Here is a 27,984-nt window from a genome sequence, read left to right on the forward strand (position 1 = left end):
TCGCTTCCCATCGGTCAAAAGGGCCATGCTGAAAAACTTGTCAAAACCAGAAATGCATAACAGGCCATGGAGAAATGGGAGCCTTGCTACACTGATGGGCGGGATGTAAATTGCCAACAGCCACTCTGGAGAAGTGTACGGTGTGTCCTGAAACATCTAAAAAACACAGCTTAGAGAGCATAGGGCACTTCCACTCATGGGGGTATAAATTGGGAAAATGAAAAATCAGCAAGACACAAGCACCCCAAAGTTTAGGGCTGCTCTGTTGACAAGGACCTCCACTTCATTCCAACTTAAATATCCCAGGAAAGAGAAAAATGGATAAAGAAGTTGTGGTCCTTATGTACAATGGAATATCACTCAGCCATGAAATCAATGTCATAAGGCTAGTAGCAGCATGATGAGTGGATTTAGGTACGACGATTCTAAGTGAAATAAGTCACACAGAAAAGGACACTTCTCATAAGGTATCACTTATAGAGGGAATGTAAAAACCGTTACACTTGAACTGAATTACAAAACAGAACAGAGTCACACATTTAGAAAACACACTATGGCTGCTTAACGGGAAAGGTGAGGTGGGGTGATGCATAAATCAAGGGTTTCATATTAGCTCAAATACCGATCCATAAAACCAATATGTAATAGACAAGACCTATTCCTTGCTCAGTGAAGTGGATGCAACATCCCCTATTCAACGAACAAGTATATATCTGACTAGTAATAATCTTAAAACCTATGTATTGATGTCTCTCTGTAAGTGAATCAAGTGGGTGTAAAGGGGCATAAACACAGCAGTGAAAATCAGGTAAACCCCATTATAAAAATAAATTACTTTAAAATCCCAAAAAACAAAGACAGTGATAGAGGGAGAAATTTTTATATAATTCGTTCCGGGGCTGTGATGCAACCTGGTGTGACCATATCTAGACCCACAGCTGGATGAGAAATAAAGCTGGACAGTCTTGGGGCTGAAGGTCTCTTTCCCTATTTACCAGATTGGGAACGTAGAAAGACTGCCACCCTCTGGCCGTTACCTGCAAAAGCAGCTTTAAAACCTGTGCTAATGGTCACTTCATATGAACAAGTACTTCAGGGCCATAAATGAAACGTGCCCTCAAAATGTCTTGAGGGAGGTAATGGCCAAAAATTTTCAAAATGTGACACTTACTTTAAGAAAACACTTTGAAGAACTAAGCTGTAATCACAGTTTGATAAATAAAAAGGGCATGCTTTAAAGCTCAGTTTTAACAGATTATGGGACACATGCAAATTCAATCACAGATAGGTATCAGCTCGCACCTGTTAGAATAACCATCAGCAAGAAAACTACAAACAATAAATATTGAAGGTGTTTTGGAGAAATGCATACCCTCAATTTTAAGTGGGACGTAACCTGGAAAGAGCCACTAATGAGAACTGAATGGTGGTGCCTTTAAAACATACACACTGAGCTACCATATGATACAGCAAGCCCACTCCTTGGCCTATAACATAAGAAGACATAACTGGAAAGACACAGGCAAGCAAATGTGCATTGCAGCAGTATTACAATAGCCAAGACATGGAGGCAACCAGAAAGTCCATCAAGAGGTGCGTGCCCAAAGAAGAACTGGTACACGTACAGATGGAATATTAGCCAGGGAAAAAAATGAAACAGTGCCATTTGCAGCACCATGTATGATTCTTGAGGTAATCAGGCAAATTGTACTAAGTCAGAAAGCAAAAGACACATATCCTATAATATCACTTATAGGTCTTAGCTAAACATTGATACCAATGAAGATATTTCCACAGAGAAATGCAATCACAGATTCATTAAACAAACTTATGGTTCACCAAATGGAAAGGTGTGAGGATTGGATACATTAGGATATTGGGGTTAAGATAGATATAGAAACACATGTGAAATATGTAATCACCAAAGACCTATGTAATACCAAGACAAGACTACTCAACATCGTGTCATAACCTACATGGGAAAATGATCCAAAGAAGAATAGATATATGTATATGTTTAAAAGAACCACATCTTTCACACCTAGAAGAAACAAAACATTTTAATTAAATTTGCTCTGACAAAAAATAAAAATTAAATTAAAAAAAGAACAAGAAGTAATGAGACATAAACTTAAGGGGCTATTTGCTGGCACATTGCATTCTAATTTACAACCAGAACATGACTTCCATTAAGGCTCTGTCATCACTAATAAAGCAGCTTTATAAGCAATGTTGAAGGTAGCTTAAAAGAAGTCTCACTAATTATTGATAGTAACAAGGAAACAAAGAAAAGTAAAAATCTCACTGCAAAAAGTATACATAGGGTAAGGATAGTAGATCAAACACTTATTAAACTTCTGTAAAGAATAAAAGACAACAGTAGTATGTTTTTTTAAAAAGAGAGGGCCCAAATAAATCTGAAATGAAAGAGATGATGTTACAACGGACACCACAGAAATACAAAGTATCCTAAGATACACACAGGGTAACTCAGGGCTCAGACTGGACAGAGCCCACTCTCCAGTCCCCTGTACATGACTTACAGGAGCCTCAGGAACTGAGGAGGGGGTCCCTGAGGAGAGGCTCAAGATAGAATATGGTAGACATTAACATGACTGCATTCATCTTAAACATGCCTGAACTACATTCACACGAGATGATTTTGTCCTGTATGTACATTGGCACCTCTAGTTGGAACTGCAGATCTTTGGCTTCAACACCTCTACTGACAACATTAGCGTCACCTGCTGTGGACCGTCTCCTATAGGATTTCTAGAATCACAAAACATCGAAGCTTCACAGGACCCAGAGTCTGTGCAACTCCACCCAGAGTCTCAGAGTCTCAACTCCACTCAGATACTCCACTCTTGGAGGGCACACACAAAGTAGTGTGCACATCAGGACCCAGGGGAAGGAGCAGTGACCCTGTAGGAGAATGACCAGAACTACCTGCTACTTTTAGAGGGTCTCCTGCAGAGGCAGGTGGTGGCTGTGGCTGTGGCTCACCGTGAGGACAACGACACTGGCAGCAGAAGTTCTGGGAAATACTCCTTGGTGTGAGCCCTCCCAGAGTCCGCCATTAGCCCCACCAAGAGCAAGGTAGGCTCCAGGGCTGGGTCGCCTCAGGCCAAACAACCAACAGGGAGGGAACCCAGCCCCATGCATCAGCAGACAAGCGGATTAAACTTTTTATTAAAGTTTTATTTAATCCGTAGACAAGCGGATTAAAGCTCTGCCCACCAAAGCAACACCCAACTCTACCCACCACCAGTCCCTCCCATCAGGAAGCTTGCACAAGCCTCTAAGATAGACTCATCCACCGGAGAGCAGACAGCAGAAGCAAGAAGAACTACAATTCTGCAGCCTGTGGAAGGAAAACCACATTCACAGAAAGATAGACAAAATGAAAAGGCAGAGGACTTTATACCAGATCAAGGAACAAGATAAAACCCCAGAAAAAAAACGAAATGAGGTGGAGATAGGGAACCTTCCAGAAAAAGAATTCAGAATAATGATAGTGAAGTTGAGCCAAGACCTTGGAAAAAGAAAGGAGGCAAAGATCGAGAAGATGCAAGAAATGTTTAACAAAGACCTAGAAGAATTAAGGAACAAACACCTAGAAGAATTAAAGAACAAACAAACAGAGGTGAACAATGGAATAACTGAAATGAAAAATACACTAGAAGGAATCAGTAGCAGAATAACTGTGGCAGAAGAACGGATAAGTGACCTGGAAGACAGAAAGGTGGAAATCACTGCCATGGAACAGAATAAAGAAAAAGAATGAAAACAAACGAAGACACCCCAAGAGTCCTCTGGGACAACATTAAACGCAACAACATTCGCATTATAGGGGTCCCAGAAGGAGAAGAGAGAGAGAAAGGACCCGAGAATATATTTGAAGAGATTATGGTCAAAAACTTCCCTAGCATGGGAAAAGAAATAGCCACCCAAGTCCAGAAGCACAGAGTGTCCCAGGCAGGATAAACCAAAGGAGAAAAATGACAAGACACATAGTAATCAAATTGACAAAAATTAACGACAAAGAAAAATGATTGAAAGCAGCAAGGGAAAAATGACAAATAACATACAAGGGAACTCCCATAAGGATAACAACTGATTTCTCAGCAGAAAATCTACAAGCCAGAAGGAAGTGGCATGATAAATTTAAAGTGATGAAAGGGAAGAACCTACAACCAAGAGTACTCCACCCTGCAAAGAGCTCATTCAGATTTGATGGAGAAATCAAAAGCCTTACAGACAAGCAAAAGCTAAGAGAATTCAGCACCATGAAACCAGCTCTACACCAAATGCTAAAGGAACTTCTCTAAGTGGGAAACACAAGAGAAGAAAAGGACCCACCAAGACAAACCCATAACAATTAAGAAAATAGTAGTAGGAACATACATATCGATAATTACCTTAAACGTGAATGCACTACATGTTCCAACCAAAAGACACAGGCTCGCTGAATGGATACAAAAACAAGACCCATATATATGCTGTCTACAAGAGATCCATTTCAGACCTAGGGACACATACAGACTCAAAGTGAGGCGATGGAAAAATATATTCTATGCAAATGAAAATCAAAAGAAAGCTGGAGTAGCAATACTCATATCAGATAAAATAGACTTTAAAATAAAGAATGTTACAAGAGACAAGGAAAGACACTACATAATGGTCAGGGGACCAATCCAAGAAGAAGATATAACAATTATAAATATATATGTACCCAAAATAGGAGCAGCTCAATGTATAAGGCAACTGCTAACAGCTATAAAAGAGGAAATCGACAGTAACACAATAATAGCGGGGGACTTTAACAGCTCACTTACACCAGTGGAGATCAGCCAGACAGAAAATTAATAAGGAAACACAAGCTTTAAATGACACAATAGACCAGATAGAGTTAGTTGATATTTATAGGACATTCCATCCAAAAACAGCAGATTACACGTTCTTCTCAACTGCACACAGAACATTCTCCAGGATAGATCACATCTTGGGTCACAGATAAAGCCTCAGTAAATTTAAGAAAACTGAAATCATATCAAGCAGCTGTTCCGACCACAATGCTATGAGATTAGAAATCAATTACACGGAAAAAACCGTAAAAAACACACACACATGGAGGCTAAACAATACGTTACTAAATAACCAAGAGATCACTGAAGAAATCAAAGAGGAAATCAAAAACTACCTAGAGACAAATGACAACAAAAACACGATGATCCAAAACCTATGGGATGCAGCAAAAGGAGTTCTAAGAGGGAAGTTTATAGCAATACAAGCCTACCTCAAGAAACAAGAAAAATCTCAAATAAACAATCTAACCTTACACCTAGAGGAACTAGAGAAAGAAGAACAAAACCCAAAGTTAGTAGAAGGAAAGAAATCATAAAGATCAGAGCAGAAATAAATGAAATAGAAACAAAGAAAACGAAAGCAAAGATCAATAAAACTAAAAGCTGGTTCTTTGAGAAGATAAGCAAAAATGATCAACCTTTAGCCAGACTCCAGAAAAAGAGGGAGAGGACGCAAATCAACAAAATTAGAAGTGAAAAAGCAGAAGTTACAACAGACACCACAGGAATACAAAGCATCCTAAGAGACTACTACAAGCAACTCTAGGCCAATAAAATGGACAATCTGGAAGAAATGGACAAATTCTTAGAAAGGGATAACCTTCTAAGACTGAACCAGGAAGAAATAGAAAATATGAACAAACCTATCACAAGCAATGAAATTGAAACTGTGATTAAAAATCTTCCAACAAACAAAAGTCCAGAACCAGATGGCATCACAGGTGAATTCTATCAAACATTTAGAGAAGAGCTAACACCCAACCTTCTCAAATTCTTCAAAACAATTGCAGGGGAAGGAACACTCCCAAACTCATTCTATGAGACCACCATCACCCTGATACCAAAATCAGACAGAGATACTACAAGGAAAGAAAATTATAGACCAATATCACTGATGAATATAGATGTAAAAATCCTCAACAAAATACTAGCAAACAGAATCGAACAACACATTAAAAGGATCATACACCATGATCAAGTGGGGTTTATCCCAGGGATGCAAGGATTCTTCAATATACACAAATCAATGTGATACACCATATTAACAAATTGTAGAATAAAAGCATATGATCATCTCAATAGATGAAGGAAAAGATTTTGAGAAAATTCAACACTCATTTACGATAAAAACTCTGCAGAGTGTGGGCCTAGAGGGAAACTACCTCAACATAATAAAGGCCATATATGACAAACCCACAGCAAACAGCATTCTCAATGGTGAAAAACTGAAAGCGTTTCCTCTAAGATCAGGAACAAGACGAGGATGTCCACTCTCACCACTGCTATTCAACATAGTTTTGGAAGTCCTAGCCATGGCAATCAGAGAAGAAAAAGAAATAAAAGGAATACAAAAAGGAAAAGAAGAAGTAAAATTGTCACTGTTCGCAGATGACATGATATCATAGATAGAGAATCCTAAAGATGCCACCAGAAAACCACTGGAGCTAATCAATGAATTTGGTAAAGTTGCAGGATACAAAATTAATGCACAGAAATTGCTTGCATTCCTATACACTAACAATGAAAGATCAGAAAGAGAAATTAAGGAAACAACCCCATTACCACTGCAACAAAAAGAATAAAATACCTAGGAATAAACCTACCTAAGGAAGTAAAAGACCTGTACTCAGAAAACTATAAGACACTGATGAAAGAAATCAAAGATGATATAAACAGATGGAGACATATACCATGTTCTCGGATTAGAAGAATCAATATTGTGAAAATGACTATACTACCCAAAGCAATCTACAGATTCAATGCAATCCCGATCAAAATACCTTTGGCATTTTCTACAGAACAAGAAAAAAAAATCTTAAAATTTGTAGGGAGACACAAAAGACCCTGGATAGCCAAAGCAGTCTTGAGGGGGAAAAAAAAGAGCTGGAGGAATCAGACTTCCAGACTTCAGACTATATTGCAAAGCTACAGTAATCAAGATAATATGGTACTGACACAAAAACAGAAATATAGGTCAATAGAACAGGATAGAAAGCACAGAGATAAACCCACGTACCTATGGTTCACTAATCTATGACAAAGGAGGCAAGGGTATACAATGGAGAAAAGACAGTGTCTTCAGCAAGTGGTGCTGGGAAAACTGGACAGTTACATGTAAAAGAATGAAATTAGTACACTCCCTAACACCATACACAAAAATAAACTCAAAATGGATTAGAGACCTAAATATAAGACCAGCCACTATAAAACTCTTAGAGGAAAACATAAGCAGAACAGTCTATGACATAAATCACAGCAAGATCCTTTTTGACCCACCTCCTAGAGAAATGGAAATAAAAACAAAAATTAAAAAATGGGACCGAATGAAACATAAATTCTTTTGCACAGCAAAGGAAAACATAAGCAAGATGAAAAGACAACCATCAGAATGGGAGAAAATATTTTCAAATGAAGCAAATGGCAAAGGATTAATCTCCAAAAAGCAGCTCATGTAGCTCAATATCACAAAACCAAACAACCCAATCCAAAAATGGGCAGAAGACCTAAATAGACATTTCTCCAAAGAAGATATACAGGTTGCCAACAAACACATGAAAGGATGCTGAACATCACTAATCATTAGAGAAATGCAAATCAAAACTACAGTGAGGTATCACCTCACACCAGTCAGAATGGCCATCATCAAAAAATCTACCAACAATAAATGCTGGAGAGGCATTTATTGGAGAAAAGGGAACCCTCTTGCACTGTTGGTGGGAATGTAAATTGATATAGCCACTAGGGAGAACGGTATGGGGGTTCCTTAAAAACTAAAAATAGAACTACCATACAACCCAGCAAACCCACTCCTGGACATTTACCCTGAGAAAACCATAATTCAAAAAGAGTCATGTACCACAACGTTCACTGTAGCTCTATTTACAATAGCCAGGACATGGAAGCAACCTAAGTGTCCATCAACAGATAAATGGATAAAGAAGATGTGGCACATATATACAATGGAACATTATTCAGCCATAAAAAGAAACGAAATTGAGTTACTTTTAGTGAGGTGGATGGATCTAGAGTCTGTCCTACAGAGTGAAGTAAGTCAGAAAGAGAAAAACAAATACCGTATGCTAACACATATATATGGAATCTTAAAAAAAAAGTTTATGAAGAACCTAGGGGCAGGAAAGGATTAAGGACACAGACGTAGAGAAAGGACTTGAGGACATGGGGAGAGGGAAGGGTAAGCTGGGACAAAGTGAGAGAGTGGTATGGACATATATACACTACCAAATGTAAAATTGATAGCTACTGGGAAGCAGCCACATAGCACAGGGAGATCAGCTCTGTGCTTTGTGACCACCTAAAAGGGTGGGATAAGGGAGTGAGAGGGAGGTGCAAGAGGGAGGGGATATGGTGTTATATGTATACGCACAGCTGATTCACTTTTTTATACAGCAGAAACTAACACACAAGTGTAAAGCAATTATACTCCAATAAAGATGTAAAAGAAAAAAAAAAGCCCAGAGATAAACCTACACACCTATGGCCCACTAATCTATGACAAAGGAGGCAAGGGTATACAAAGGAGAAAAGACAGTCTCTTCAATAAGTGGTGCTGGGAAAAATGGACAGCTACATGTAAAAGAATGAAATTAGAACACTCCCTAACACCATACACAAAAAATAAACTCAAAATGGATTAGAGACCGAAATGTAAGACCGGACACTATAAAACTCTTAGAGGAAAACATAGGAAGAATACTCTTTGACATAAATCACAGCAAGATCTTTTTTGATCCACCTCCTAGAGTAATGGAATAAAAAAAATAAACATATGGGAGCAAATGAAACCTAAAAGCTTTTGCAAAGCAAAGGAAACTACAAACAAGACGAAAAGACAACCCTCACAATGGGAGAAAATATTTGCAAACGAATCAATGGACAAAGGATTAATCTCCAATGTATATAAACAGCTCATGCAGCTCAACAGTAAAAAAACAAACAACCCAATCCAAAAATGGGCAGATGACGTAAATAGACATTTGTCCCAAGAAGACATACAGATGACCAAGAAGCACATGAAAAGCTGCTCAACATCACTAATTATTAGAGAAATATAAACCAAAACTACAATGAGGTATCGCCTCACACGAGTTAGAATGGGCATCATCAGAAAATCTACAAGCAACAAATGCTGGAGAGGGTGTGGAGAAAAGGGAACCCTCTTACACTATTTGTGGGAATGTAAATTGATACAGTCACTATGGAGAACAGTATGGAGGTTCCTTAAAAAACTAAAAATAGAATTACCATATGACCCAGCAATCCCACTACTGGCCATATACCCAGAGAAAACCATAATTCAAAAAGACATATTCACCACAATATTCATTGCAGCACTATTTACAATAGCCAGGTCATGGAAGCAACCTAAATGCCCATAGACAGACGAACAGAAAAGATGTGCTACATATATAAAATGGAATATTACTCAGCCATAAAAAGGAATGAAATTGGGTCATTTGTAGAGACGTGGATAGATCTAGAGACTGTCATACAGAGTGAAGTAAGTCAGAAAGAGAAAAACAAATATCGTATATTAACGCATACATGTGGAACCTAGAAAAATGGTAAAGATGAACCGGTTTGCAAGGCAGAAATAGAGACACAGATGTAGAGAACAAATGTATGGACACCAAGGGGGGAAAGTGGCAGGGTGGTGGTGGTGGGATGAATTGCGAGCCTGGGATTGACATATACACACTTATATGTATAAAATAGGTTACCAATAAGAGCCTGCTGTATAAAAAAATGAATAAAATAAATTCAAAAATTAAAAAATAAATAATACTTAAAAAAATAAAACAGAAAAAAAGTTCTGTCCTTCCCATAGACGTATTTATATGAATGAATTATTTCCATGCTTATATCCATAAATACAAAAAGAGGAATAAAACTTACCTTGAACCAAAAAAGAAAAAAAAAAAAAAAAACAGAACCCACTGGTCATACAGAGGAAAACCCTATCAGGGCACTTGCTCCAGTGGTAAACAATTCTGAAGTTGGTCACAGGTGGGGAATCATCTCCCATGCAGCCAGCAGCCCCCACACGAGGAGCGTCCTCATTGCAAAGCTGGGGGACCGTGAGGACGCGTCTCTGAGTAAACGTGAGCTGAGCCCCAGGCCAGCTGCTGCTGAACTTTCCCCACCCTTCCCAGGTAAAACACCTGAATGTGTGCAAAGACTTTAAAAACTAGAGGAAGGGGCTTGGAGTCACACCAGCGACAGCACGCAGGCCGACTTGGTGCCTGCAGGCCAGCCAGGATGGTCCTGGCCCCGGGCGCTCGTCTGGAAGCTTTCCATTTCCCTGCCTGAGGTACCCCTCCTGTCCCGGCCCCCACTGCTTTTTTCCTTCCTCACCTCTGCCCGGGGAGAAATTCCAGCAGCAAGTATGGGTGACACATCCTCTTCTTTAGCAGGTGGCAGCCCGGCAACTCCTGCAGAAAGTCCAGCAGAGCCCCAGTCACACTGGGCCACTCATAGAGCCATGGGCCCTACTCCCTCCCACCAGCCCAACCCCGAGACTGCTGACGGGGCAGAGAATATGGCGTCAGGCACAGCTGCAGAGGCTTTTGCTGCCTGGAGGGGTGTTTATATTGACCTCAACCCAGGCACACCTGGGAAGGGCTGGCCGGCCGGGTCAGGCTGCCCAGGTCAGCCAATCCTCGCCCCTCAGGGACTCAGAGTTGCAGAAAATGGGCCTTGCTGCACCGGCCAGATCCAAGGAACAGGTGTAGGGTCCCGAGAGTCAGGATAGATAAGGGGCTGCAGCCCTGGCTTGTTTTCTAATCATTTTATCTGGTCCATGAGTGGGAGACAACTTCAAGAAGACCCTCTGCTAATGAGAGGAACCCAGGAGTCAGGGAGAGGAGGGGTGGTGGGTGGAGACAGAGGCCTGGTACCCCAGCTGCAGTGGAAGCCCCTGGAAGACCAGGCAGAGGGAGGCCGCACAGAGTGAAGCCTAGGGCCACAGACCTGTTGGAGCTGCTGTTTGTTAGTTCAAGCTCTGCTCTGAGGTGCTCTGTGTCAGCTCTGAGTGACAGGGGTGCTGGGGGTGCTCTGCAATGAGGGCTATGTGCACGGTTCCTGTGTGCCCAGCCCTGCCGGGGTACCTGTCCACGGGAGCTCCATATCCAGGGAGGGGCCTGCCCACGAGAGCCCCGTGGGCTGCTGCATACCTGCCCAGGTGAGCTCCATATCCTGGGAGGGGCCTGACCATGAGGGCCCCATGGGCTGCTGGGTACCTGCCCAGGTGAGCTCAATATCCTGGGAGCGGCCTAACCACCAGAGCCCCGTGGGCCGCTGGGTACCTGCCCAGGTGAGCTCCATATCCTGGGAGGGGCCTGACCACAAGAGCCCCGTGGGCTGCTGGGGACCTGGTAGAGGACGCCAGGACAGTCAGTGAAGCCACAGAGGATATACATCTAGTAGTTCCTAATTCCTACACCCTGCTGGTCATTCTACCATCCACCAGGACATGGCATTCTGTATTAGACTTCAATGATGCCTTCTTCTGTATTCCATTAGTCCCAGAGTCACAAGAAATTTTGCCTGTGAGTGGCAGGACTCAACCTACAACAAAAACAATACTGCTGGGCCGTCCTGCCCCAGGGGTTCAAAAATTCCCACACCATCTTTGGGGAAACGTTAGCTAAAGACCTAAAAGATCTACCTCTGGAGAAGGGAACCCTCCTTCAATATGCAGATGACATTCTGATCACCAGCCCGACTAAGGAGGCCTCTGAACTACCTAGCCAATAAAAGATAGAAGGTGTCCAAGGAAAAGGCTCAAATATCACAAACTAAGGTGGCCTTCCTGGGCTTCATTCGCACAGAAGGTCGGAGAAGCCCACCCCAGGAAAGGGAAGAAGCCATTTGCAGCCTCACCTTTCCTGAAACTAGAAGACAGCTTAGGGGTTCCTGGGGAGACCGGGGTTTGCTGCATCTGGATCCCTAACTACAGTCTAATAGCTGGGCCTCTATATGAATCACTGAAAGGAAAAGATGATGATCCTTTTGAATAGAATCCAGAAGCGGCCTTTCAAGAATGGAAAGAGCAGTCAATTCAGACCCTGGCCCTGGACCTCCCTAAGTTAGCTAAACCCTTTGACCTTTACATTCCTGGTCCAAGGCGAATCGCCCTTGGAGTATTAGTGCAAAAACTGGGACCACTTGAAATGGAACAATGCAAGAATGCCCTCCAGGCATTGGCCAGCCACCCCATCCGACCAGGATACTGGGGGTATCTAAAAACCTGGAAATCAGCAGCCCGCAAGGCCAGCTCCCTCCTAAGGGAAAAGGACGCCACTTGGTGATCCTAACCACCCACCATGCCCTGAAGTTGCAGGGATTGCTCCGTGGGCACAATGACCTCGAGTGAGGAGGCCCTCCAACACCAACCTCCAGAGAGACAACCTGGGGCAATGGGCCCCCATGACGACTCGTGTGACCATCACTTGACCTGGAGCTTCTCTCAGAAAACAACAAGAGTGTGCCCCAAAAGAGCAGACTATTGCTTACAGGACTTACTGCACCCAGAGCGGAGCTAATAAACTTGGCAGGGGAACCGTAAATAACGCTGCCACCATAGAAAAGCCTACAGACACCGCAGTGACGGCGGCCAATGAGACCGGCTGTACTCCTGGCTACTTCAAAAGGCCGTTGACTGAGTGGCCGTCATGGTCCTGGATCACCACCGGCCCTGGACTGTCTGGGAGTTGAGCAAGCAGGGCTCTGACACCTGGTGCTGTTTGTACGTTAATTCAGTGGCCTAACTGAAGAAAGCACAGACTACTGGTCAGAGCATCTAGGCTGGCAGAAACCGTCAGCCTAAGGGGGCCGAACCAATGTGGAGCAGGGTAAAACCGCCCACCCCCCCAGCGTCTCTGCACATCTCTTTCCTGGACCCTTAAAGGTCATTAGAATCTATAAAACTTCCAATGCTGGTGCCCAGGCAGACGAGCAGTGAGGGAGGAGGCCTGCGGACAATCAACCTCACCTGGAGGCTGCTGGGGAGAAGTCCTGCCCCTCCCCCCGGGTATGAGGACACCCAACTCAGCATGAAGCATTTACAGAAGACGTGTCTGCACCCTCAGCGCCTCAAGAATGAGGAATGGGACAAAAGGCAGAGGAGGGCTTTGTCACTGGCAAAGCCCATTAAAAATTCCTGGGAGATAAAAATAGAATCTGGGCAATAAAATAAAGTCTAACCATTTTTTCCTTTGTGCTTTGTCTAATTTCACTTGCTCCTAGGTTTCCACATGCAGAGGTCCCACACCCGACACTTCAGACCCGATTTTCTAGTGCAAAATGGCTGGGCCGACACCTCAGCTCGTGGGGCCCCGTACAGACTCTGCGACATAGAGCCTGAGCTCCAGCCAACCTGGCCCTCGAGAGCTCCGCCCCCTCCCTCCCTCTGATGCTGACAGGATCCCTACACAGCAGCCCGGCCCACAACCCGCAGGGGAGCACACACTCTCACCTCTCCATTCTCTGATCAAAATATAAAGTTTTCCTTTGCTTCTGAACCAAAGTCAGTCTCGATCTGTTGGCTCCAATGACACTGGGCAGGGAGACCCTTGTTGGGGCCCACTCTGCAGGATCAGTAACAGAATTTGAGAACATTGTAACTTCAATGAACAGATGTGTGAGCCAAACTGTAATTAACATAGAGCAGTGTATAAGGCTCGTGTAAAATAAGATGTTTCTAACACTTCCATTTGATATTTCCATCACTTTATTATAAGCAAGTTCAGTGGAGGGGTTTGTCTTATTTGTCAGGTCAAGAGGAGAGAAATGCAGTGATTTCTTTCCAAGGATGTACATCTAATAATCTTGGTTGAAGTTTCAACCTTGTTTGGAATGATTTTCCATTGAAAATGATACCTCTCTTTCAGCTCCTAGATTTCTGAGAAGTATAAAATCTTATATTTTTTATTACCAAAGGGGAAAGGTGGGAGGAGGGATAAATTAACAGTTTCAGATTAACATATACACACTGCTATGTATAAAATATATCATCAACAAGGAACTACTGTATAGCACAAGGAACTATACTCAATATTTTGTAATGACCCCTGAGGGGAAATAATCTGAAAAACAATAGATATCTATATCGACATCATCTATCAACTACAGATAAAATGGAAACTAAAGGAGGCCGATGGTGAGCGTTTCTGAACCTGAAGACTTCAATCATCTAAAGTTCGGACTCTGCCTACGGTCCAAGTCCCTTAATGAACACACATGTACCAGTAGCTTAAAAATTCCCCAGATTGGAGTTCGGGGAGACACTGATTTGGAAAAAACCCTTGTGTTCTCCTTACATACACGGGACCTTTCCTACAGCTAAAACATGCCTGTGACACCCAGAAGATGGAACACGGTTGGATCAGGAAGATTTTGGAAAAGGCACCAAAACTCCTAATTTCCTGGTTGTTGGGTTCACCCCTCCAGCCTTTTTCCTTAAAATCTCCCCACTTGAGGATGTCAGCACCTTCAACATCCAGTTGCACAGAAATTGGAATTTGTCCAAAGGAAGAAGGGGAAGGAGGAGAAACAAGGAGAGCCAAGCCCTAGGTGTTCGGAGAGGCACATGTCACTCTACTTTCCAGTCAGGAAGAAGAATTAAGCAAAGGCTTAGCCTGCCACCGGGAACCAGAGTAGGGCCAGAAGCAAACGAGCGGATCTGCGGAAAGCTCCCAAAAAAGCGAGTTGAAAAATGGAGCTCAGGGGCACTGCAATTCACAAATCTGCAGAGTTATAAATGATAACTCTCATCCACAAATATATTGAGGGAAGGCAAAGAAGAGGATTTGAAATCAAGGCAGAATTGCAGGAAACAGATTTCAGGAGTTAGATTTGAATCACCCCTAAAGCACATGAAAAGCGGCAAAACGTCGACAATGATGCACTTGGCCAAAAAGAGCATATGCGTTTTTTTCTGAATGAATTCAGGAAAAAACCCATAGGCCCTTTTTGGCCAACCAAGCAAGCCGGAAATTCAATTCAGCACTACAAAGAACTCTGACTTCCCATCAGTCAAAATGGCCTTCCTAAAAAAGTGTAAAAACAAGAAATGCAGGAGAGGCCATGGAGGAAAGGGAGCCTTGTTACACTGATGGGTGGGGTGTAAATTGCCAATGATGACTCTGGAGAAGGGTATGGTGTTTCCAAAAACATCTAAAAAACACAGCTAGAGAGAAAGGGGCACATCCACTCATGGGCGTATAAATTGGGAAAACTAAAAATCAGCAAGACACAGGCACCCCAAACTTTAGGGCTGCTCTGTTGACAAGAACCTCCACTTAATTCCACCTTCAATATGCAAGGAAAGAGAAAAATGGATAAAGAAGTTGTGGTCCATATGTACAATTGTATATCACTCGGGCGTGAAATCAATATCATAAGGGTAGTAGCAGCATGATGAGTGGATTTAGGTACGACGATTCTAAGTGAAATAAGTCACACAGAAAACGACACTTATCATAAGATATCACTAACAGAGGGAATGTAAAAACTGCTACACTTGAACGGAATTACAAAACAGAACAGAGTCACACATTTAGAAAACACACTATGGTTGCTTAACGGGAACGGTGAGGTGGGGTGATGCATAAAACAAGGATTTCAAATTAGCTCAGATAACGTTCCATAAATCCAATATGTAATAGACAAGACCTACTCCTTGCTCAGTGAACTGGACTCAACAACCCCTATTCACCACAAGAGAACATATCTGACTAGTCAGAATTGTAAAACTTATGTATTGATATCTCTCTGGAAGTGAGTCAAGTGGGTGTAAAGCGGCATAAACACAGCCGTGAAAAGCAGCTAAACCCCATTATAAAAATAAATTACTTTTAAAAACCCGTGAAACAAAGACAGTGAAAGAGAGAGAAATTCTTACAAAATTCGTTCAGGGGCTATGATGCCACCTGGATTGACCATATCTAGACCCACAGCTGGATGAGACATAAGGGTGGACACTCTCGGGGCTGAGAGGCTTGGTGAGGTTGGGGGAGCAAACGCAGAGCCTTTAAAGTAATACTGCCTGTTACCCAACTCATGGGTTCCAAATCTCCAGGTTCAAGGGCATCTTCCTACATCGAAAACATGCATGAGAAACCCAGAAGGTGGTACACCGTGTGATCGGGAAAGGTTTCTAAAACGCACCTCATTTCTCATATACTTGTGCTCGGGTTCACCATACCAGCCGCTTTAGTAGCAATCTCCCTCCATGGAGAATCAGCACCTTTAACCTCCTGTTCCGTACAGGTTGCAATTTGTCCTGAGGATGAACGGAAAGAGGGGGAGTCAATGAGAGACTAGCTCTTGGTGTTGGGACAGGCAAAGGTCACTCTATTTTTCCATCAGGAAGAAGAATTAACCACAGGCTCAGCCTGCCGCCCGGAACAAGAATAGGGCCTGAGGCCATCCTGCGAATTGCTGCCAGCTCCCAAAAAAGCGAGTTGAAAAATGGAGCTCAGGGGCAATGCAATTCACAAACCTGCAGAGTTATAAATGATAACTCTCGTCCACAAATATATTGAGGGAAGGCAACGAAGAGGATTTAAAAGCAAGGCAGAATTGCAGGAAACAGATTTCAGGAGGTAGATTCGAATCGCCTTTAAAGCACATGAAAAGCGGCAAAACGTCGACAATGATGCCCTTGGCCAAAAAGGGCGTATGCGTTTCTTCAGTAAAAAACGCATACTCCCTTTTTGGCCAACCAAGCAACCTGGAAAGGCAAATCAGCGCTACAAAGAAGTCTCGCTTCCCATCGGTCAAAAGGGCCATGCTGAAAAAAGTCTCAAAACCAGAAATGCAGGACAGGCCATGGAGAAATGGGAGCCTTGCTACACTGATGGGCGGGATGTAAATTGCCAACAGCCACTCTGGAGAAGTGTACGGTGTGTCCTGAAACATCTAAAAAACACAGCTTAGAGAGCATAGGGCAATTCCACTCATGGGGGTATAAATTGGGAAAATTAAAAATCAGCAAGACACAAGCACCCCAAAGTTTAGGGCTGCTCTGTTGACAAGGACCTCCACTTCATTCCACCTTCAATATCCCAGGAAAGAGAAAAATGGATAAAGAAGTTGTGGTCCTTATGTACAATTGACTATCACTCAGCCATGAAATCAATGTCATAAGGGTAGTAGCAGCATGATGAGTGGATTTAGGTACGACGATTCTAAGTGAAATAAGTCACACAGAAAAGGACACTTCTCATAAGGTATCACTTATAGAGGGAATGTAAAAACCGTTACACTTGAACTGAATTACAAAACAGAACAGAGTCACACATGCAGAAAACACACTATGGCTGCTTAACTGGAAAGGTGAGGTGGGGTGATACATAAAACATGGGTTTCAAATTAGCTCAGATACCGTTCCATAAACCCAATATGTAGTAGACAAGACCTACTCCTTGCTCAGAGAACTGGACTCAACACGCCCTATTCACCGCACAAGAATATATCTGACTAGTAATAATCTTAAAACCTATGTATTGATATCTCTCTGTTAGTGTGTCAAGTGGGTGTAAAGCGGCATAAACACAGCCGTGAAAAGCAGCTAAACCCCATTATAAAAATAAATTACTTTGAAAAACCCATGAAACAAAGACAGTGAAAGAGAGAGAAATTCTTACACAATGCGTTCAGGGGCTGTGATGCAACCTGGATTGACCATATCTAGACCCACAGCTGGATGAGACATAAGGGTGGACACTCTTGGGGCTGAGAGGTTTGGTGAGATTGGGTGAGCAAACACAGACCCTTTAAAGTAATATTGCGTGGTACCCGTCCCATGGGTCCCAAATCTCCAGGTTCAAGGGCATCTTCCTACATCGAAAACATGCATGAGCAACCCAGACGATGGTACACCGTGTGATGGGGAAAGGTTTCTAAAACGCACCTCATTTCTCATCTCTTTGGGCCTGTGTTCGCCATTCCAGCCACTTTACTAGCAATCTACCTACTTAGAGCATCAGCACCTTTAACCTCCTGTTCCGTACAGGTTGCAATTTGTCCTGAGGATGAACGGGAAGACGGGGAACCAATGAGAGACTAGCTCTTGGTGTGGACACAGGCAGAGGTCACTCTATTTTCCCGTCAGGAAGAAGAATTAACCACAGGCTCAGCCTGCCCCCCGGAACCAGAACAGGGCGTGAATCCATCATGCGCTTTTGCGGCCAGCTCCCAAAAAAGCGAGTTGTAAAATGGAGCTTCAGGGCACTGCAATTCACAAACCTGCAGAGTTATAAATAATAACTCTCGTCCACAAATATATTGAGGGAAGGCAAAGCAGAGGATTTGAAATCAAGGCAGAATTGCAGGAAACAGATTTCAGGAGGTAGATTCGAATCGCCTTTAAAGCACATGAAAAGCGGCAAAACGTTGACAATGATGCCCTTGGCCAAAAAGGGCGCATGCGTTTTTTCCTGAATATATTCAGGAAAAAAAGCATACGCCCTTTTTGGCCAACCAAGCAATCTGGAAAGGCAAATCAGGGCTACAAAGAAGACTCGCTACCCATCGGTCAAAAGGGCCATGCTGAAAAACTTGTCAAAACCAGAAATGCAGAACAGGCCATGGAGAAATGGGAGCCTTGCTACACTGATGGGTGGGATGTAAATTGCCAACAGCCACTCTGGAGGAGTGTACGGTGAGTCCTGAAACATCTAAAAAACACAGTTTAGACAGCATAGGGCACTTCCACTCATGGGGGTATAAATTGGGAAAATGAAAAATCAGCAAGACACAAGCACCCCAAAGTTGAGGGCTGCTCTGTTGACAAGGACCTCCACTTCATTCCACCTTAAATATCCCAGGAAAGAGAAAAATGGATAAAGAAGTTGTGGTCCTTATGTACAATGGAATATCACTCAGCCATGAAATCAATGTCATAAAGCTAGTAGCAGCATGATGAGTGGATTTAGGTACGACGATTCTAAGTGAAATAAGTCACAGAGAAAAGGACACTTCTCATAAGGTATCACTTATAGAGGGAATGTAAAAACCGTTACACTTGAACTGAATTACAAAACAGAACAGAGTCACACATGCAGAAAACACACTATGGCTGCTTAACGGGAAAGGTGAGGTGGGGTGATACATAAAACAAGGGTTTCAAATTAGCTCAGATACCGTTCCATAAACCCAATATGTAATAGACAAGACCTACTCCTTGCTCAGAGAACTGGACTCAACACGCCCTATTAACCGCACAAGAATCTATCTGACTAGTAATAAGCTTAAAACATATGTATTGATATCTCTCTGTTAGTGTGTCAAGTGGGTGTAAAGCGGCATAAACACAGCAGTGAAAAGCAGCTAAACCCCATTATAAAAATAAATTACTTTGAAAAACCCATGAAACAAAGACAGTGAAAGAGAGAGAAATTCTTACACAATGCGTTCAGGGGCTGTGATGCAACCTGGATTGACCATATGTAGACCCACAGGTGGATGAGTCATAAGGGTGGACACTCTTGGGGCTGAGAGGTTTGGTGAGGTTGGGTGTGCAAACGCAGACCCTTTAAAGTAATACTGCGTGGAACCCAATCCATGGGTCCCAAATCTCCAGGTTCAAGGGCATCTTCCTACATCGAAAACATGCATGAGAAACCCAGAGGATGGTACAGCGTGTGATGGGGAAATGTTTCTAAAACGCACCTCATTTCTCATCTCCTTGTGCCCGGGTTCGCCATTCCAGCCACTTTACTAGCCATCTCCCTACTTGGAGCATCAGCACCTTTAACCTCCTGTTCCGTACAGGTTGCAATTTGTCCTGAGGATGAACGGGAAGACGGGGAACCAATGAGAGACTCGCTCTTGGTTTTGGGACAGGCACAGGTCACTCTATTTTCCCATCAGGAAGAAGAATTAACCACAAGCTCAGCCTGCCACCCTGAACCAGAACAGGGCGTGAAACCATCATGCACTTTTGCGGCCAGCTCACAAAAAAGCGAGTTGTAAAATGGAAGTTCAGGGCACTGCAATTCACAAACCTGCAGAGTTATAAATGATAACTCTCGTCCACAAATATATTGAGGGAAGGCAAAGAAGAGGATTTGAAATCAAGGCAGAATTGCAGGAAACAGATTTCAGGAGGTAGAGTCGAATCGCCTTTAAAGCACATGAAAAGCGGCAAAACGTTGACAATGATGCCCTTGGCCAAAAAGGGCATATGCGTTTTTTCCTGAATGTATTCAGGAAAAAACACATATGCCCTTTTTGGCCAACCAAGCAACCTGGAAAGGCAAATCAGCGCTACGAAGAAGACTCGCTACCCATCGGTCAAAAGGGCCATGCTGAAAAACGTGTAAAACCCAGAAACGCAGGACAGGCCATGGAGAAATGGGAGTCTTGCTACACTGATGGGCAGGATGTAAATTGCCAACAGCCACTCTGGAGAAGTCTACGGTGTGTCCTGAAACACCTAAAAAACACAGCTTAGAGAGCATAGGGCACTTCCACTCATGGAGGTATAAATTGGGAAAATGAAAAATCAGCAAGACACAAGCACCCCAAAGTTTAGGGCTGCTCTGTTGGACAAGGACCTCCACTTCATTCCACCTTAAATATCCCAGGAAATAGAAAAATGGATAAAGAAGTTGTGGTCCTTATGTACAATGAAATATCACTCAGCCATGAAATCAATGTCATAAGGCTAGTAGCAGCATGATGAGTGGATTTAGGTACGACGATTCTAAGTGAAATAAGTCACACAGAAAAGGACACTTCTCATAAGGTATCATTTATAGAGGGAATGTAAAAACCGTTACACTTGAACTGAATTACAAAACAGAACAGAGTCACACATGCAGAAAACACACTATGGCTGCTTAACGGGAAAGGTGAGGTGGGGTGATGCATAATACAAGGGTTTCAAATTAGCTCAGATACCGTTCCATAAACCCAATATGTAATAGACAAGACCTACTCCTTGCTCAGAGAACTGGACTCAACACGCCCTATTCACCGCACAAGAATATATCTGACTAGTAATAATCTTAAAACCTATGTATTGATATCTCTCTGTTAGTGTGTCAAGTGGGTGTAAAGCGGCATAAACACAGCAGTGAAAAGCAGCTAAACCCCATTATAAAAATAAATTACTTTGAAAAACCCATGAAACAAAGACAGTGAAAGAGGGAGAAATTCTTACACAATGCGTTCATGGGCTGTGATGCAACCTGGATTGACCATATCTAGACCCACAGCTGGATGAGACATAAGGGTGGACACTCTTGGGACTGAGAGGTTTGGTGAGGTTGGGTGAGCAAACGCAGACCCTTTAAATTAATACTGCGTGGTACCCATCCAATGGGTCCCAAATCTCCAGGTTCAAGGGCATCTTCCTACATCGAAAACTTGCATGAGAAACCCAGAAGATGGTACACCGTGTGAGGGGGAAAGGTTTCTAAAACGAACCTCATTTCTCATCTCCTTGTGCCTGGGTTCCCCATTCCAGCCACTTTACTAGCAATCTCCCTACTTGGAGCATCAGCACCTTTAACCTCCTGTTCCGTACAGGTTGCAATTTGTCCTGAGGATGAACGGGAAGATGGGGAAAAAATGAGAGACTAGCTCTTGGTGTTTGGACAGGCACAGGTCACTCTATTTTCCCATCAGGAAGAAGAATTAACCACAGGCTCATCCTACCCCCCGGAACCAGAACGGGGCCTGAAGCCATCCTGCGCTTTTGGGGCCAGCTCCCAAAAAAGCGAGTTGTAAAATGGAGGTTCAGGGCACTGCAATTCACAAACCTGCAGAGTTATAAATGATAACTCTCGTCCACAAATATATTGAGGGAAGGCAAAGAAGAGGATTTGAAATCAAGGCAGAATTGCAGGAAACAGATTTCAGGAGGTAGATTCGAATGGCCTTTAAAGCACATGAAAAGCGGCAAAACGTTGACAATGATGCCCTTGGCCAAAAAGGGCGTATGCGTTTTTTCCTGAATATATTCAGGAAAAAACGCATACGCCCTTTTTGGCCAACCAAGCAATCTGGAAAGGCAAATCAGCGCTACAAAGAAGACTCGCTACCCATCGGTCAAAAGGGCCATGCTGAAAAACTTGTTAAAACCAGAAATGCAGGACAGGCCATGGAGAAATGGGAGCCTTGCTACACTGATGGGCGGGATGTAAATTGCCAACAGCCACTCTGGAGGAATGTACGGTGAGTCCTGAAACATCTAAAAAACACAGCTTAGAGAGCATAGGGCACTTCCACTCATGGGGGTATAAATTGGGAAAATGAAAAATCAGCAAGACACAAGCACCCCAAAGTTTAGGGCTGCTCTGTTGACAAGGACCTCCACTTCATTCCACCTTAAATATCCCAGGAAAGAGAAAAATGGATAAAGAAGTTGTGGTCCTTATGTACAATGGAATATCACTCAGCCATGAAATCAATGTCATAAGGCTAGTAGCAGCATGATGAGTGGATTTAGGTACGACGATTCTAAGTGAAATAAGTCACACAGAAAAGGACACTTCTCATAAGGTATCACTTATAGAGGGAATGTAAAAACCGTTACACTTGAACTGAATTACAAAACAGAACAGAGTCACACATGCAGAAAACACACTATGGCTGCTTAACGGGAAAGGTGAGGTGGGGTGATACATAAAACAAGGGTTTCAAATTAGCTCAGATACCGTTCCATAAACCCAATATGTAATAGACAAGACCTACTCCTTGCTCAGAGAACTGGACTCAACACGCCCTATTCACCGCACTAGAATATATCTGACTAGGAATAATCTTAAAACCTATGTATTGATATCTCTCTGTTAGTGTGTCAAGTGGGTGTAAAGCGGCATAAACACAGCAGTGAAAAGCAGCTAAACCCCATTATAAAAATAAATTACTTTGAAAAACCCATGAAACAAAGACAGTGAAAGAGAGAGAAATTCTTACACAATGCGTTCAGGGGCTGTGATGCAACCTGGATTGACCATATCTAGACGCACAGCAGGATGAGACATAACGGTGGACACTCTTGGGGCTGAGAGGTTTGGTGAGGTAGGGTGAGGAAACGCAGAGCCTTTAAAGTAATACTGCGTGGTACCCGTCCCATGGGTCCCAAATCTCCAGGTTCAAGGACATCTTCCTACATCGAAAACATGCATGAGAAACCCAGAAGATGGTACACCGTGTGATGGGGAAAGGTTTCTAAAACGCACCTCATTTCTCATCTCCTTGTGCCTGGGTTTGCCATTCCAGATGCTTTACTAGCAATCTCCCTACTTGGAGCATCAGCACCTTTAACCTCCTGTTCCGTACAGGTTGCAATTTGTCCTGAGGATGAACGGGAAGACGGGGAACCAATGAGAGACTAGCTGTTGGTTTTGGGACAGGCACAGGTCACTCTATTTTCCCATCAGGAAGAAGAATTAACCACAGGCTCAGCCTGCCCCCCGGAACCATAACAGGGCCTGAAGCCATCCTGCGCTTTTGCGGTCAGCTCCCAAAAAAGCGAGTTGTAAAATCGAGCTTCAGGGCACTGCAATTCACAAACCTGCAGAGTTATAAATGATAACTCTCGTCCACAAATATATTGAGGGAAGGCAAAGAAGAGGATTTGAAATCAAGGCAGAATTGCAGGAAACAGATTTCAGGAGGTAGATTCGAATCGCCTTTAAGCACATGAAAAGCGGCAAAACGTTGACAATGATGCCCTTGGCCAAAAAGGGCGTATGCGTTTTTTCCTGAATATATTCAGGAAAAAACGCATACGCCCTTTTTGGCAAACCAAGCAATCTGGAAAGGCAAATCTGGGCTACAAAGAAGACTCGCTACCCATCGGTCAAAAGGGCCATGCTGAAAAACTTGTCAAAACCAGAAATGCAGGACAGGCCATGGAGAAATGGGAGCCTTGCTACACTGATGGGCGGGATGTAAATTGCCAACAGCCACTCTGGAGGAGTGTACGGTGAGTCCTGAAACATCTAAAAAACACAGCTTAGAGAGCATAGGGCACTTCCACTCATGGGGGTATAAATTGGGAAAATGAAAAATCAGCAAGACACAAGCACCCCAAAGTTGAGGGCTGCTCTGTTGACAAGGACCTCCACTTCATTCCACCTTAAATATCCCAGGAAAGAGAAAAATGGATAAAGAAGTTGTGGTCCTTATGTACAATGGAATATCACTCAGCCATGAAATCAATGTCATAAGGCTAGTAGCAGCATGATGAGTGGATTTAGGTACGACGATTCTAAGTGAAATAAGTCACACAGAAAAGGACACTTCTCATAAGGTATCACTTATAGAGGGAATGTAAAAACCGTTACACTTGAACTGAATTACAAAACAGAACAGAGTCACACATGCAGAAAACACACTATGGCTGCTTAACGGGAAAGGTGAGGTGGGGTGATACATAAAACAAGGGTTTCAAATTAGCTCAGATACCGTTCCATAAACCCAATATGTAATAGACAAGACCTACTCCTTGCTCAGAGAACTGGACTCAACACGCCCTATTCACCGCACTAGAATATATCTGACTAGGAATAATCTTAAAACCTATATATTGATATCTCTCTATTAGTGTGTCAAGTGGGTGTAAAGCAGCATAAACACAGCAGTGAAAAGCAGCTAAACCCATTAAAAAAATAAATTACTTTGAAAAACCCATGAAACAAAGACAGTGAAAGAGAGCGAAATTCTTACACAATGCGTTCAGGGGCTGTGATGCAACCTGGATTCACCATATCTAGACCCACAGCTGGATGAGACATAAGGGTGGACACTCTTGGGGCTGAGAGGTTTGGTGAGGTTGGGTGAGCAAACGCAGACCCTTTAAATTAATACTGCGTGGTACCAGTCCAATGGGTCCAAAATCTCCAGGTTCAAGGGCATCTTCCTACATCGAAAACATGCATGAGAAACCCAGAAGATGGTACACCGTGTGATGGGGAAAGGTTTCTAAAACGAACCTCATTTCTCATCTCCTTGTGCCTGGGTTCGCCATTGCAGCCACTTTACTAGCAATCTCCCTACTTGGAGCATCAGCACCTTTAACCTCCTGTTCCGTACAAGTTGCAATTTGTCCTGAAAATGAACGGGAAGACGGGGAACCAATGAGAGACTAGCTCTTGGTGTTGGGACAGGCACAGGTCACTCTATTTTCCCATCAGGAAGAAGAATTAACCACAGGCTCAGCCTGCCCCCCGGAACCAGAACAGGGCCTGAAGCCATCCTGCGCTTTTGCGGTCAGGTCCCAAAAAAGCGAGTTGTAAAATGGAGCTTCAGGGCACTGCAATTCACAAACCTGCAGAGTTATAAATGATAACTCTCGTCCACAAATATATTGAGGGAAGGCAAAGAAGAGGATTTGAAATCAAGGCAGAATTGCAGGAAACAGATTTCAGGAGGTAGATTCGAATCGCCTTTAAAGCACATGAAAAGCGGCAAAACGTTGACAATGATGCCCTTGGCCAAAAAGGGCGTATGCGTTTTTTCCTGAATATATTCAGGAAAAAACGCATACGCCCTTTTTGGCCAACCAAGCAACCTGGAAAGGCAAATCAGGGCTACAAAGAAGACTCGCTACCCATTGGTCAAAAGGGCCATGCTGAAAAACGTGTCAAAACCAGAAATGCAGGACAGGCCATGGAGAAATGGGAGCCTTGCTACACTGATGGGCGGGATGTAAATTGCCAACAGCCACTCTGGAGAAGTGTACGGTGAGTCCTGAAACATCTAAAAAACACAGTTTAGACAGCATAGGGCACTTCCACTCATGGGGGTATAAATTGGGAAAATGAAAAATCAGCAAGACACAAGCACCCCAAAGTTTAGGGCTGCTCTGTTGACAAGGACCTCCACTTCCTTCCACCTTAAATATCCCAGGAAAGAGAAAAATGGATAAAGAAGTTGTGGTCCTTATGTACAATGGAATATCACTCAGCCATGAAATCAATGTCATAAGGCTAGTAGCAGCATGATGAGTGGATTTAGGTACGACGATTCTAAGTGAAATAAGTCACAGAGAAAAGGACACTTCTCATAAGGTATCACTTATAGAGGGAATGTAAAAACCGTTACACTTGAACTGAATTACAAAACAGAACAGAGTCACACATGCAGAAAACACACTATGGCTGCTTAACGGGAAAGGTGAGGTGGGGTGATACATAAAACAAGGGTTTCAAATTAGCTCAGATACCGTTCCATAAACCCAATATGTAATAGACAAGACCTACTCCTTGCTCAGAGAACTGGACTCAACACGCCCTATTCACCGCACTAGAATATATCTGACTAGGAATAATCTTAAAACCTATGTATTGATATCTCTCTGTTAGTGTGTCAAGTGGGTATAAAGCGGCATAAACACAGCAGTGAAAAGCAGCTAAACCCCATTATAAAAATAAATTACTTTGAAAAACCCATGAAACAAAGACAGTGAAAGAGAGAGATATTCTTACACAATGCGTTCAGGGGCTGTGATGCAACCTGGATTGACCATATCTAGACCCACAGCTGGATGAGACATAAGGGTGGACACTCTTGGGGCTGAGAGGTTTGGTGAGGTTGGGTGAGCAAACGCAGACCCTTTAAAGTAATACTGCGTAGTACCCGTCCCATGGAATCCAAATCTCCAGGTTCAAGGGCATCTTCCTACATCGAAAACATGCATGAGAAACCCAGAGGATGGTACAGCGTGTGATGGGGAAAGGTTTCTAGAACGCACCTCATTTCTCATCTCCTTGTGCCCGGGTTCGCCATTCCAGCCGCTTTACTAGCAATCTCCCTACTTGGAGCATCAGCACCTTTAACCTCCTGTTCCGTACAGGTTGCAATTTGTCCTGAGGATGAACGGGAAGACGGGGAACCAATGAGAGACTAGCTCTTGGTGTGGACACAGGCACAGGTCACTCTATTTTCCCATCAGGAAAAAGAATTAACCACAGGCTCAGCCTGCCCCCTGGAACCAAAACAGGGCGTGAATCCATCATGCGCTTTTGCGGCCAGCTCCCAAAAAAGCGAGTTGTAAAATGGAGCTTCAGGGCACTGCAATTCACAAACCTGCAGAGTTATAAATGATAACTCTCGTCCACAAATATATTGAGGGAAGGCAAAGAAGAGGTTTTGAAATCAAGGCAGAATTGCAGGAAACAGATTTCAGGAGGTAGATTCGAATCGCCTTTAAAGCACATGAAAAGCGGCAAAACGTTGACAATGATGCCCTTGGTCAAAAAGGGCGTATGCGTTTTTTCCTGAATATATTCAGGAAAAAACGCATACGCCCTTTTTGGCCAACCAAGCAACCTGGAAAGGCAAATCAGGGCTACAAAGAAGACTCGCTACCCATCGGTCAAAAGGGCCATGCTGAAAAACGTGTCAAAACCAGAAATGCAGGACAGGCCATGGAGAAATGGGAGCCTTGCTACACTGATGGGCGGGATGTAAATTGCCAACAGCCACTCTGGAGAAGTGTACGGTGAGTCCTGAAACATCTAAAAAACACAGTTTAGACAGCACAGGGCACTTCCACTCATGGGGGTATAAATTGGGAAAATGAAAAATCAGCAAGACACAAGCACCCCAAAGTTGAGGGCTGCTCTGTTGACAAGGACCTCCACTTCCTTCCACCTTAAATATCCCAGGAAAGAGAAAAATGGATAAAGAAGTTGTGGTCCTTATGTACAATGGAATATCACTCAGCCATGAAATCAATGTCATAAGGCTAGTAGCAGCATGATGAGTGGATTTAGGTACGATGATTCTAAGTGAAATAAGTCACACAGAAAAGGACACTTCTCATAAGGTTTCACTTATAGAGGGAATGTAAAAACCGTTACACTTGAACTGAATTACAAAACAGAACAGAGTCTCACATGCAGAAAACACAGTA

This window comes from Balaenoptera borealis (assembly GCF_965194805.1).
Source record: "Balaenoptera borealis genome assembly, chromosome: 11".
Classification (NCBI taxonomy): Eukaryota; Metazoa; Chordata; class Mammalia; order Artiodactyla; family Balaenopteridae; genus Balaenoptera; species Balaenoptera borealis.